Source organism: Apteryx mantelli, chromosome 3 (genome assembly GCF_036417845.1).
Source record: "Apteryx mantelli isolate bAptMan1 chromosome 3, bAptMan1.hap1, whole genome shotgun sequence".
In the NCBI taxonomy this organism is placed as follows: Eukaryota; Metazoa; Chordata; class Aves; order Apterygiformes; family Apterygidae; genus Apteryx; species Apteryx mantelli.
The window spans coordinates 86,567,157-86,581,261 of NC_089980.1; positions in this window are offsets into that span (position 1 = coordinate 86,567,157).

Below are 14,105 nucleotides of genomic sequence, written 5' to 3' on the forward strand. Positions count from 1 at the left end.
TCATGGCAGGATGATAAGAATTAACACCTTCAGTACATATTCACTAAATAGGGAAAGAGAGAGATACTGTAGTGTGTATGATGATAATGCATATTTTGCACTGTTTCTTTCCATGGGGAACCAAATCCCCGTGTTTCTTTCGATGGGAACTCAAATAACGAGGGTACCAAAATTATAATATGCTTTTCCCTGAAGTATGTACCTTGTCTTACTGCAGTACCACCCTGTTTAAAACACAAGGCCATTCAAATCCCCAGCTTTCCTCCTCTGTAATATTCTCAAGGTGACATGCCTGATTCTTAGGCTGACAAATGAGGGTCTCCAGGACGAGAGAAGAGCTCCACCACTGCAACAGTAATGTTGGTGATACCCTGGGGAACACTTACTTTGCATTTGTTCTCATGCAATCACCTAGAGTGAAGTTCAAGAGTTATTGAAGAATGCTGCCTACTACTACCAAGGACCACACTCGCACAGCAGCTTATATATGTGGACAGAGGCAGTGGTGCAAGCGTCGAATCAAATCCACTCTGAGCAACTGTTTTGCTCCCAGACTCAGAGGACCAATTTCCCTCTGTAGTTATAAATGAATCCTGAACTGTGCTTCTAAGCTCTTAATCAGTAAGCTGTACATTATTGAATAGCTCTTCTTCTTTAGCACATCCACTTTGTCACATACCTCTTTATAAAGTTAAAGCAATACCTAGGTATCAATACCTAGGTATCAGGTGGATGTTCCAGATCACTTAACTTCAGTGATGTTACTCTGAATGTGTATGAGTGAAAACCAGATCTGATTCAAGCCTTGTGTTTCTCATTAAAAGCTTGTTGAACATAGCATCTAGGTTTTTCTTACTTTCAAAAATCTCTTCTGTATAGTTTCAAAACACAGCTCTGTCATAGGATCAGAGGATAATTGAGGCTGGAAGGGACCCCAGGAGATCTCTAGTTCAACCCCAGCTCAAGCAGGGTCAGCCACAGGATCAGACCAAGTTGCTCAGTGCTTCATCTGGTCAGTGTCTTGAAGATCTGCAAGAATGGTGACTGCACAACCTTTCTGAGCAACCTGTTAGAGAGATAATAATGAGCCATGTGGGCTGTCTGAGGAGATCCCAGGTACAGCTCTTTCTCCTGTAGACCCAATACTCTCTCATCTAGAAGAAGTGAGGAAGGGAAGAGGAAGAGGACATTAACACCCCTTGTCCTAGAACTGCAGGGGAGCACACAACATTCATTTGAAACATGTTCATCTTTGCACCCCAGAAATAAAACTCATTTGGCCAATACAGGGCTGGGAATGTTCTGTGTGAGCTGGCAAAGACTGGTCTGCTGTGGGTAATGGTCCCAAGTCCAAGGAGAGGGATTTTGCTGTAGGATTATTCATTTGTTTTATGTGGTGTCTTGTGTTGGAATTCACCTGGAGAGCACGGCATCTTCAGGATGGGAGGGTGAGACTTTGAATCTGGGGTTTGAGATTCATCTTTTGCTAATAAGTATAATTAAAAATAAGCAGTAGCTGATAGAAAATATTAGTGTTGGAAAGGGTGGGAGAAAGATTCCTCCCTGAAGAAGACTTTCTGGCAGTATAAACACATTAAAACATGATTTTAAGTGGCTAGATGGCTGCCCACATGTGTGCAAAGCAACCAGCATGCTGCTTCAGTCCAGGAAGGACTTGCTGCTAGGAGCAAGTCTCCCTTGGGGGACAGGGTAAGCAATATTTTGTTCTTCAATAAAAGATAGCCAAAATAATAAGGGAAAAAAATGTCTTCCAGCCTGTCTGGAGCCTTCCCCTGAAGATCAGTGCAAAAATCTGGCTCAAGCCATAGTCCTGTTTGGAAATTCCTAGCTACCGCTCAGTGGGCCTGGGGCAAGTGACCAATGCTACAGCACTTTTTTTGACCTGTACAGAGGCTGGGGAAGCACATCTTTTCCCTGTAGTTTCCAGGCTCCTTTAAAGTGATGAAGACCCACATGTTGCACCTGATTCTAGCTGTTGTCTCTCCCCCAGGCCGGTCCCTTGCTTCCTGTTGAAGCTGGGGCTGCTCTGTAGCGCAGGGCTGGAAGGCATGGCATCCTGTCTTCCATTCTTGTGTACATGAACACACCAAGGTACACATCTGGGGACATCAGCTCTTCCCTGCAGCAGTCGTAGCAGTAACATGCCTTTCCCTGTGCTTTCTCACTATAGAGCGCATTCATGTAGTCTTAGTGAAGTAAACGTTTACTCACTTCTCTCTAGCAGCTATCTATTTCTTTCCCTGGGTACACACAAATGAAAAGGGAGGAAGTTTTTGCTTTCAGTATTGATAAGTAGGTGACCTATTAATTGACCTCATTAATTGCCCATTAGGAGAAAATGGGTGACTTTAGGGTGCAGGGATCAATGTTCTCTTCTCAGCCATAAGGAATCTCCCTGTCACCTCCTGCCTTAGTATCCCCATCTTTTCTCTTCTGCAGTCTTCTCTCTCTGCAGCTCTCGGTTCCAGATTGCTTCACCAGCTATTTTAGAGATCTGCCTATTTGTTGGTGCTTGGTGCTTCAGAATTTGAGGTTTTTTTCATCTCCTCAGGATTCATTCCTTTCTACAGTTCTGTTCTTTCCATCTTTTAGTTGTATGCTTTACCTTTTCACTATCCTTGTGACAACACCAACATGACCACAGAAAACAGGGCCTGCATTCTTTCACGTAGCTCATGCAACCAGTATAAAGACTCCCACATCCTTAGTGGTCTACGTGGATGCTAACATGATGAGCAGTGGTACAGCCCTTGTGCCTGACTGCAGTCAAACATTAATGAAATGAATTGTTGGTTTAGGTCAATGTGTTTGCCTAGTCCTAAATGAAACTTAGACTTACATAGACAGACCTTTTTCTAAAATATGTTGCAATTTATTTTTAATGACATAAGAGCTTTAAGTTATCTCAAGACATCTTTAAAATATTGAAACACAGGTAATGCAGAGTGCAGTTTTTCTACACAAAGCTTTCAAATCCTTAGTTAGCCTGGAGTCAGGCAGATAGGTGTTGGGAAAGGAGTTGTAAAGCAGAAACAAAGTTGCTGAAGTTTAATTTTTTTTTTCCCCCAGAATATTTGCATTTATGACCAAAAGCTATTATCAAAGATTGACACATGATAAGCTTTGATGTTGCAGTCTATTTCAACCCAGGTGGTGTATTGAAAAGATGCCTTGACTGAGCAGTATTTTTAAAAATCTCAGGGAGTAATTAGTATTGTGAACTATGTGTTTGCAGGGGTTGGATAACTTGATTAAAAAAAGAAAATGGGTATGTTGCCTAACACTGATATAGAAAAGACAGAGAAACCTGTAAGATTCTGATGAGCAAGACAAGTTGTAAATAAGCGACTTTGAACATCCAGTTTCAGCTGATATCCAAGGTGCGGTAACTACTAGGACTCAGCTCTCGAAAAGAGTAATATACCTTCATTGCCTCTCATTAACAAATACATTAATTGAACTTGACCCTCTGAAGCTTGCAGTAACTGCAAATTTGAACCCTGAGTGTGTTTAATATGGAGCCATAGATCCACACGGATGGCATTACTGACTCCTTTGCATGAATAATGCACCAATACTTTGACATAGTATCAGAGTCTGTGTTTCTAGTAGTACTGGCTCTGATTTAAATAAATGAAGGCTGTATGCCCTTTTACTCTCCTGCAGGTCTTCAGTGATCCCACACAACTTAAAAATTAATATTATTAATGCTATGTCCAGACTCAACAATAATTTGTCTGTATGCATTCCTCTTGCCAAATCTCCCCTGCGGATTTGATTACAGAAAGCATCATTCATTTCCTGAACTAAACCTGCTCTGTTATTTGGTGCCATTCTAATACTACCCTGAGGGGAATTGTAATTTGGTTGTATATTCAGTGATCCTACATACAGCATCCATTTCACCGGTGGTGAAAATCATCTTCCCGTCCATAACATGCCATGTAAATCCATTGTCATAAAAGACAGAGATGGAAAAGTCCTTAAATCACAGGATATAGACCCATAAATGAATATAACTATTTATTCTAAAATAATACCCTACCTTAGACAAAATGACAGAAGTGTTCATTGTTGGTGTTTGTTATGAACCAACATTTTCAATATTGGACTCTTACTGGCCTTGATGGAGTTATTGTTACAATATCCCTCTAAGTAAGGGTTCGGTTCATGCAGCCATAATCACTGGGTATCAGTCCTGGACACACACCAGAGCTAGGAGTTCACCTTTTGGCAACAACGTTATAATATTTTGTTCAGTTTTCTCATTCTTTGTGCATTGATGTTACAAAAAGACTCCTCTATTTCAGTCAGCCAAACGTACTCTTTTTGTCTCTTTGCTCACAAAAATAAACAGTTAAATAAAAAGAAACAGGCATATTATGAGACAAGATACTGCCCTTGGCTCACCTTTGGTGTTTTCCTGCATGCTGTTTGCTCACTTAGGCTTTGCAAAGAAACTGCCTTTTTCAGAACAATCCTACTCCAAAAACACCAGTCTATTTCACCAAGGAGTATGTGTGCTATTAATGTCAGTTTGGCCATACTGAGGTACATCTCACTCCTGACAGTGGTAGAGTTTGTTCCAAGGCAGAATGGTGTATCTCAAGTCTTGCACTCAGAAGTGCTCAAATGTGCAGTGAAGCCACCACATAAGTTTCCCATCTGGGTCACTGAGACAGGGTGGCCATTGCAGAGAAGCCCCTGTCTGCCACTGCCAGGCTCTTAAGCTGTGAGGTGCCTCTCTTCTCTGCTGGTCAAGTGTTCAACTTTTGTAAATATGGACCACTTCTGTTTCTTTTCATACTGGGCTCCTGAAATGAGTCATACTTGAAAATGGTCTGTACCTGTCCTCCTGGTGCTTCTCCAACAATAGCACTTTTCTCAACACAGGTGAATAAGGAACTTCTCCCAGGCACTGTTACAGATCATGGGGCTATTGCATTGAGACAGAAATTCACCTTATCCTTCATATCCACTTCAGCAAGTCCAAGTGCTTGAGCAAGTCCCTAAGATTACTGTCAGAGAAACAAAATGCAATGTACAAATGGTAGCTATAATATATCCCCCATGGTGTGCATCTGTTTCTGTTTCAGTTGCTGTCTACATCCAAACTAATTTACAAAGCTTCTTAGAACCATAACAAGCTACCCAATTTATGAAGATATTTAGACACTGACTTAACATGTCTAAATCCCATTTTCAAAACTGACAAAGGCAAGTAGGTGTCTACATCCTATTGTCCTCTAATGAGCCTTAGACTCAGAAAAGATGCCATAAAATGCATGTATCCCAAGGACACATCTCTGAAATGTTTCTTATCTTTCCATGACCGTCAACTGCATGCAAAAAGAAAGTCTCAGAATTGTTGAAGTTGAATATTTGTCAGCAAAAAACAGGCTTAGCTTTCATTTTTTCCTGTTGGAAGATCTTTTTAAAATATCCTACATGCTGAACAAGATTACTCTGCACTCTGCCCAGCTCTGTGGGGCAAACTCTGTGCAACAAATCCAGAAAGACACAGCCTATAAAGTACAGCCCAGGAACAATGAAGGCGGAAGCAATGATAAAAATTAAGACAAACTGAGGACCCACCAAGCAAGACAGAAAAGTGTTACTAGGCTGAGCTAACCTATTACATGCTGAAATTGGCCATTTCTGTACACAGTGCAGCGGTTCTCCTTTCTCTTTTTAATTTGATGCTGAATTTACTGTGACAGAATAAACTCAGATCAGCCAAAATAATATTTGCAAAGCAGCTTTTCTCATCACAGCCAGGCTCTGAAGAGTAGTGAACCTGCCAGTTCCAGCCTCAGCCACCTTTCTTCCCCAGCCGCTGGGTAATGAGGCTGGGCCTGTGTGCTTTGCAGAGCACACAGACAGCTGCTTCTCAGTGGAGAAGCACCATCAAGATAAATATTTGAGCATGGAGGCTACTCCTGCATTTCAGGAGACATGTGAACTTCTGCAGAGGCTCATATGATTCTCAAAAGGTTTCCATTGTTAATTATAAGAGGAAATTGCAGAGCAGCTTCCCAAACTCCTGTGCTATTTACACATGTAGTTTGTGTGCCAACTCAAAAACATTCCCGATGGAAATGAAAATAAGATCCCAGCCAAGGTCTTACCCAAATCTTCCTTGAGGGGAGGGCATGGGAGAGACACAAAAAAAGAGTTGTATTTTTTCCCAAACCATCAGTTGGGGATTTTTTTTTATTCGCAATATGTACTTTATTAACTTTTTTTAAAATGTCCCACCTAAATATCGATATGTTCACACTGCTATCTCCAGATTTATTTTGGCACAAGGTCATTTGAAAGACCAGCTCAGCTCTTTGGTCTACAGGGAATGTATATGATGTTCTCTATGGACCCAAGGAAGCTCATTAACCCATAGGGCACTGACTGAATCTGGTGAGCATTTCTCGTGGCAAGTGTCCTCAGGGTTGGGGCATGAGAGCAACCCGGCAAGGGGAAGGGAGGCTGTGCCAAACCTTCTCTCCTTCTAGCTGGTACAGCCACCTCAACTCCTCTCTGGTGTGAGGAGACTGCTCCAAGTTTCAGGGCTGGTAGGATTTGCTCCTTCATTGAATGCCTTCATTAAAAATAGCAGCAGCTGGGGAACTGCTGGTGGAAGGCCCTATCAGCAAATGCTGGGTGGGGGCAAGGTCAAGGGCTCACAAAAGTGGTGACAGCCTTCTACAGGCTCTTGTAAGAGATGATGTCAGAGAAGGCATAAAAGAGTTCCTGTCCCAGTCCTTATGTGCGTTTCTCAGGTTTAAAAAGTGAAGAAGTATGCAAGATAAAAAATCCATACCTCCTTATTGTAAAAGTATGGAGAATAGTGTGAAATTTCTTTATTTTTCTGCTTAAGGATCTTGCCTCAGCATGTGTGTGAGAAAGTGCACAGATCCATGGGAAACTCAGTTTAAGCAGCCCCATTCAGTTTCTTTTCAGTTTCCTCTATATTAAAAGCATCAAAATCTACAAAATTTCCAAGCAAAACCCCACAACAAATTAAACTCTCCAGAGATTTTGCAAGCTTGTCTGGCTTGCAAGAAAATTTTGCAGAGTTCTTGTGGTAGGCTGACCACCCCAGCAATTTAGTTACACAGTTACCCCCTTTCTTTTTAATGCCTACAGCAGAATTCCTTGTAAATCATCAGGGGAAATGAAAATAACCACCTCTGTTGCACAGCTGTGTCCATTTACTTCATCCCAAAGCTTCAGTTCCAAATAGTGTGTTCATCACCACTGCGCTGAAGTAATGAGGAGAGATGGCATGCAGGGATCAACTGGTGGGTTGCCCAAATGTCATTTGTCATGTGGGTGGAAGGGAAAAAAACCCTCAGGAACCAGTTAAGGCAGAAGTCTAACTGAATGATTGTGCCACGTTCAGTGAACTCAGATCTGGAAAGACCCATAGAAGACCTCAAACAAACATGAATAATGTGTCTCAGATCCAAGACTCACTCATATCTTGCATAAACAATTATTTCATTTCCATTTTCTATAAATGAGTCACAAACTACTGGTAGCTACAAAAGTCTCCCTATTTTTTTCTGCAAAATTTGGGCCTCAGAGATGCTGCCTCACTTTTGGGGGTTTTGTTTTTGTTTTTCTTTGTTGCCTCACTATGTGATAACTCTGGCTCTGTGTGCTGTGGAAGCCATGGCATTCATTGACTGTTGATGGGATGATGCAGTGGCAGAAAGTAAAAATAGAGAAATTCAAAAGGGAAAGGGGAAAGAAACAGAAATGTGGAAGCTTCTGCACTCAGAGTCTTCACAGGGCCAGTGGTAGGCCTGGCGTGCTGCAGGTGCTCACCTCCCAGCCCTGTCTCTGCATCCGCCAAAGCTCGAGGCTGAAAGCTGGCAGCTTCTTCAGTAATTTCAGAGTCTGGCGGTTGCTCATCACTTAGGATCTGCATGACCCATTGCACCTTCCCTGGGGGCAGCTCCAAATTCCTCTTTGCTTCCTCCTTTCCCTCTTTCTCTACCATGTACTTTTGCTACCTGGGGGCCAGCCCTAGGCAGAGGCAGGGAGGGGAGTAGCCTGGTGCTGACTCGTAGGTCTGGGCTGCTGCAGGGCCACAGGCACCCACCCTCACACCCGGACTGAGGAGCCGAGGCTCTACACCTAACGCCTCCACAGCTGGCCAGCACTTAAGAGGAAAGATGGCTGAGTTAAAGATGCAACTCCTGTCCCCTTGGTTATATGAGAAAACATATAATAACCCTGCACGGATACCCAGGAGGCCTCTGGATAAAGTAGGTGTGGTCTGACACTGCTAAGCTAACAAGAAATTAGGAAAAAAACTAAAAAAACTTTTCCCATGAAATTAAAAGCAAGAAAGATATGAGGGTTTTCTTACATATCGTCAAAAGGGGCATGAAGTCCTATTTTTTCAGTCTCTTACAGACCACCTTAAATTCATTATAGAAGTGCTCTGTCTTGTATGGGGTAACAGTCCTGCCATTTGTCAGAATTTTTTTAAATTAAACCATTGTTTAATATAAGAAAAAAAAAATTACAGCAGTTGCTTGGTTTCTGATTTCAGCCAAATATTTCTTTGCTTTTCTAAAGGAGTTCAGAAACCAGCAGTGACCCTGACATTTCCTCAGGAGTCCAGTTAATATAGGGCCCCATCCAGATACCCTGAGCCCAAGATTGTGCTCCTGTTTCTGAGCCCTTCTCTCCACAAGTATAAACTAGATTCAGTCATGGCAGCATCCTGGTTCTGTGGATATCTTCTCACATAAGGGAAAAGTTATTCTTTTTAAGGGAAAAAGATTGTGTTCTTTTTCACCTAAGACTACCAGATCATTTTTCATGTATATTTGTCTGGGTTACAGAGGGTTTCTCATCGGTAGCAAAGAACAAGGTACTAAAAGACCTTTTAACCTAACAATGATAAGAAGACCCAGTGGTTGGCATCCCAAGCCAGATAAATTATAATTAGACAAAAATATTTAATAGGGGACGAATTATAACACGATATGTTAAGGGAAGTGATGGATCTCTTCCTTTTTTGGGTGAGATTCACCTTGATGTCCTTCCATGTCTACAGGATACATGAGAGCTAGCGACTGTTGCCATCTTTGGAGCACTTCTAAAGTGAGGTTCATTTGGTTAGATGAACACTTTGTCCTTAGGAAGAGATGAATCATACCCCAGAAGTAACATTTTCTCTCTAGTGACCGTAAAGGGAGCTCAGGATGACATCTGGTTGGAGAGGCCCACCTTTCATGTCTAGGCATCTTTCTGGTAGAACCACCTTAGCAGAACACAAAGCCCAAAAGCTTGGGCGACTGGGTGCAATGTGAAACTGGACACTTAGACGTGCTTAGACAATGTAATAACCCCTTCTGGCCTTGCTCTCTACGATTCTGGGACTCTGAGGTTGGCATCACACAAGTGCTGTAGGCAGAGTACAGCCTGGCACAGGGTTGGCACATGTGATCAGGGCCAGCTCATGGTCTGATGGCCTTAAAAGGTGCATTTGGTTCTTTGTCCTGTGTGAGGGTCAATTTGAGGGGGTACCCCTCACAGGGCTCAGGGCTCTGTTTTGAGTCACAGGAGAAGTCAGCTGCAGCTACTCAGCAAACCTTCGCACAGCAGCTGTGCCCAGAACAACAACCTCTACCAATTCCTTCCTTAACATGAACAGGACTCCAAAAGAGAAAAGGGACTTATCAGAGAGCCTCTAAACATGGAGCACGCAGGGGAAGGAAACAGTTCTAGCCTCAGAAGTATGGGTGAATTATCATCACTCTGATTCAAACCTCTGACAATTATGAATGCACTCACATTACTTCTTTTGCCCCAAGTGGTTACTGCCATGAGAGCCGGGTAAGTTTAGTTAAACTCACAGCTGGATCTTTTTTCTTATGAAAATATGAAAGGCAGGTTTTAGAAACTGGTTATTCAAGATGTTATTGCAGCTGCAGACAATGGAAGAAGACACTCCCTCAAATACTCTGTTGGAACTAGGATTTTTTAGAAAAGTTGATGTATTCACAGTGGGGAGCTTTCACTCTTCTTGCATATTCTTGTCCAGTTTCATGCTGTAACTCTTACTGAGACGTCAAAACATGTGCAAACTTCCTCTGCAAACACCAGCAGGCAGCTGAAGGAAGCCACTGCAGATAATGCCATGTGTTTTCTATATTATATCAGAAATGACAGGAAAAGCCCGTATCTAGTCTGCACTTGAGAGATTTTCCAAACCCCAAAAATTCTTTCCCTACAACAACAGACATGAAGAACTCTTTCAAAATGTCTCAGAGAACCTTGTTCCTGCCCCTACTGCAGCTAACAAAAATAAGGGAGAATCCAAGCAAAAATCCTTTCCTGAGTCATGTGTGTGATTCAAGGCAAGGTTATAGTGTGCTGGGAGAGAGCCTGGGGCGATTCTGCATGGATAAGCAATGTTGTCTGATGCCCAGCCTGAGTTATAACAGTAGCAAGAAGGTGAAATTAAGAGAACCTCAGAGGATGCACTCCAGCCCTTTGCCATGGGCAAATGTACTGTCTTAGAAAAATTAGCACGCAAATCCCAGAGGATGTATCTACACTGGTACAGAGGGGTAAAGATCAGTTTCCAATGAAAATCTCAACAAAGGCTCAATTAGCATTTGCATTGTTCATACACGGGTATGTGCGGCATGGACTTAGCCCAGCCATGGAGGAGGCTGGAGGGGGGGACACAAAGACATGCCAGTACAGGTGGTGTAGTCACACTATCCAGCTTAAACAGATAGTGTATAGATTATAATGCCTTAGCTCCATACATAACCCACAGGGTTCCAAGTGACTGTTCAAAGCATTTGACTGATCTGGACCTTTTCCCAGTGACGGACAGACCTCCTGCCACTCAAGTTCTTGCAGACAGCACCAGCCCCAGTTCAGGAGATAGCACAGGTCAGGGACCCCTCCCAGTAGGTAGGATGGAGGCACTGATCCAGTTTTGGGGCATAAGTGAATTGAGCAGCACAGATAAGAGCCGTGCTGTGCAAGTGGGCCTCAGGGCCAGGGAACGGTCTCTGGCCTGTTTTATTACTAGTACAGAGGTAGCCTCTGGGTGTAAAACATGCCTGATGGTGTTTCCCTGTACCACCTCCTAAAGGGATCTAGAGTTAGAATCTGTCTCTTACTATGCATTAAATCTGGAAAAATTGCTGAAATTAAAAATCACTTTATTCAACCGATTTTTTAGTAATCTGGCAGTTACCAACTTCTATCCTCAGGTGCACACTGAACATGCGTCTACATGACTGTCAGTCCTTTGTAGGTCTCATGGAAGTACCAAATATACCTTTAAAATATCTAGCTGGGCTCCTGCAGACAGAGTTGCCATGGCAGCACAGAGCTAAGCATGGCAAGAGATCTTCACTTGTCTTTTCAAAGGTGACAAATAATTTGGTGCATCTAATGGATACTTCTTTAAAACAAGTCTGTATTTTAAAAAGCTTGGCTTGCCCCACTCTCTTAGAGCATCAACCTGAGACCTAAACTCACTAGCCACAACAGAAAAGGAGTAAGTGCATGGTGTAAGAGGCCCATTGGGATCAGAGACCCATTTACGCCTGGTGTGAAATCAGAGCAAGCCCCCGGGACACTGCTCAGTTGTCGCTGATGGCTGGAGCAGTTCTCGGCAGCAGCGATGCTGCAGTTCTCCTCTTAGCCTTCTGCAGATGGCTGTGATGCTAGCAATTACTGCTATCAAAATATCTGGTTGTATTCTCTTTCATTACTTTCCTTCTGATAGGCGAAATTACTGCGCTTGGATAATAAACAGCTTTTGTTGCACTTCTCCTGAATATCAATAGAGCTCTATAACATTTAGAAAAATACACAAAATGCAGGAAAATAAACAACATGGAATACCAGTTGTTAGTATTTTCATCATGCCATAGGGGAGCCTAATGTTTGGTTGAAATTAAAAAGAAAGCTGAAATTAAAGAGAAAGCTGAGAGCTTGTCTTTCAGGACCTCTGGCCCCAATTTTTCAAAGAGTTCAGGACGTGCTTTCATCTGCACAGACCAGTTGTGCAGAGGGGCTCTTTAATGTGTTTATGCCTAAGTATTTGCAGGCCTGGAGCCTGACCTGACAAGCACAGAAATTGGAGAAAACTACTAAAATGGCAGAGGAATTGAATCTTGATTAGACAGATATGAAGCTGAGGCATTCAGTAGCATCAAAAGCTATTTATGACCTGTAACTTTTGTCCCTATGAGACAGGAAGACAGGAATTGTTCTTAAACGCTCGGACTAATTGAGTCTTATCAAGAACTGACAATTGAGAGAGATACAGACATCCCCAGCTCCATCGTGTTGCTCATATCATACATGTCCAGCTGTGCAGCGATGAACACAGGGAAAGGGCAAGGGAATCCCTTCTGATTTATGCCCTGAAGCAAATTCAAAATCTCTGAGAATCCTACATCCTGACATCCAGCCTCACTAAGACCTATAATTTGAGTCAGATAAATCCTGAGGTGAGCACAGAAGCTTCTTGTTGACCTACAGCATTTCTGTCTGCAAAGTATCCAGTCTCTGTTTGGGGAACTCCCTTCCCTTGGGTAAGCAATTGCAACATGTATCCCCAGCCTGCCTTGTTCCTTACCTGAATTTCCAACCACTTGACCATATTTTTCCTTTTCACTACTGACATACTAACTTCTATCTGTATGTGTCCCAGGCATTTATGTCCCAGGCCACAAGGAATTCTCCCATTCATCTCCTCTTTCACAGACCATGAGATCTGTCGCATCTCCTTTTATGATATCTGCCTTCTCATTGTCTTATTGCTGGTATTTCTTCATCTAGCCCTTATACCTTTGTCTTGTGTTTAACTCACACTTGCTCTTTGATGGGGCGAGTGCCTGCCCCGGCAAATCCCAGGGAACAGCCCTGCATTGTGCAAGGGACTCCCTCTGGTTCAGGGTCCCACAGCCGCTGATTTCCATGAGTGACTCCTTGTTCCCAGCATGTGCCTGTCAGCTGCACAATAAAATGGAAGGCCACGTAAGCTGCAGCTTTTTTCCAAGTGCTGTGTTTTTTCCTCTAAGAAAAGTTCTCTTTCCTTAAGAGGGAGAGGGAAGGAAGAGGAATGTGTCTGAGTCATGTTTTCTTTGTTGTTGTTTTTTCTCCCCTCCTTTTACTTGGGACACGTCAGTTAATTTGAAGCCATCAATGAAAGAGTACTGTTAGCAGCCTGTGTACTTGCATCAGGGAAACTCGCTGCCAAGGACTTGGACAATCATTGCTTAAGGGGTCAAAGCAACACAGCATTTATTGGAAAAACAATAACATAACAAAAGCTCCTACAGGTTTTCCACAAACTCAACATCTGCCCCTCCAGAGGAAGCTAGAGTGAGCTGTTTCCCAGGAGCCCAAAACAGAAGTGCCCTGCAGTATTGCCCAACTGCCTCCATCCCCATCACCACCCCAAACAAACCCAGCACAGGCTGGCCACAGCCAGCAGCAGCGCTTGCAAAGGAGCAGGTCACTGCTTCCCAGATCAGGAATTTTCTGAATTAGTTTGTTACCATTTTTCAGGTAAACCAATCTTACCTGAAATTAGAAGGGGAAAGAAAAAGTCAGTTTTTCTCTTGTCTCCAAGGGTTTTTGGTGGGCTAAGAAATAACCAAAATGCAGAGATAGTAAAAGAGGGGGAGGGAACCAACCAGTCAAACAGCGGGGCTCATATGCGCAGGAGCAGCAAGGGGAGGCTGTTTAGTGGTTGCTCTCCACTAGCTGTTGCCACTTAGTGATCAGGCATTGGGCCAGACTGTCATTATCACTGACACCTGGTTTTGCCCAGGTGCTTGCAGGTGACTGGCTTGGCTAGGCTGACAGGAGACTTTAAAAGCCCATATTCCTGTAGCTATTTTGTCTACCCGCAGCTAAAGTGTGGGTAGCAGCACTAGGAACTGTTGTCCTCCTTCACTGGACAGATCGGGGGTTGGAGAGGGTAACTGGGCTGAATTTGGGAAGGGGCATGTTTTGCAGTCCCCTTTGCGACCTGCCAAGATCTTTTGCATTGCAGAAATTGTTATTTCTGCAGAAGGTTTGATATC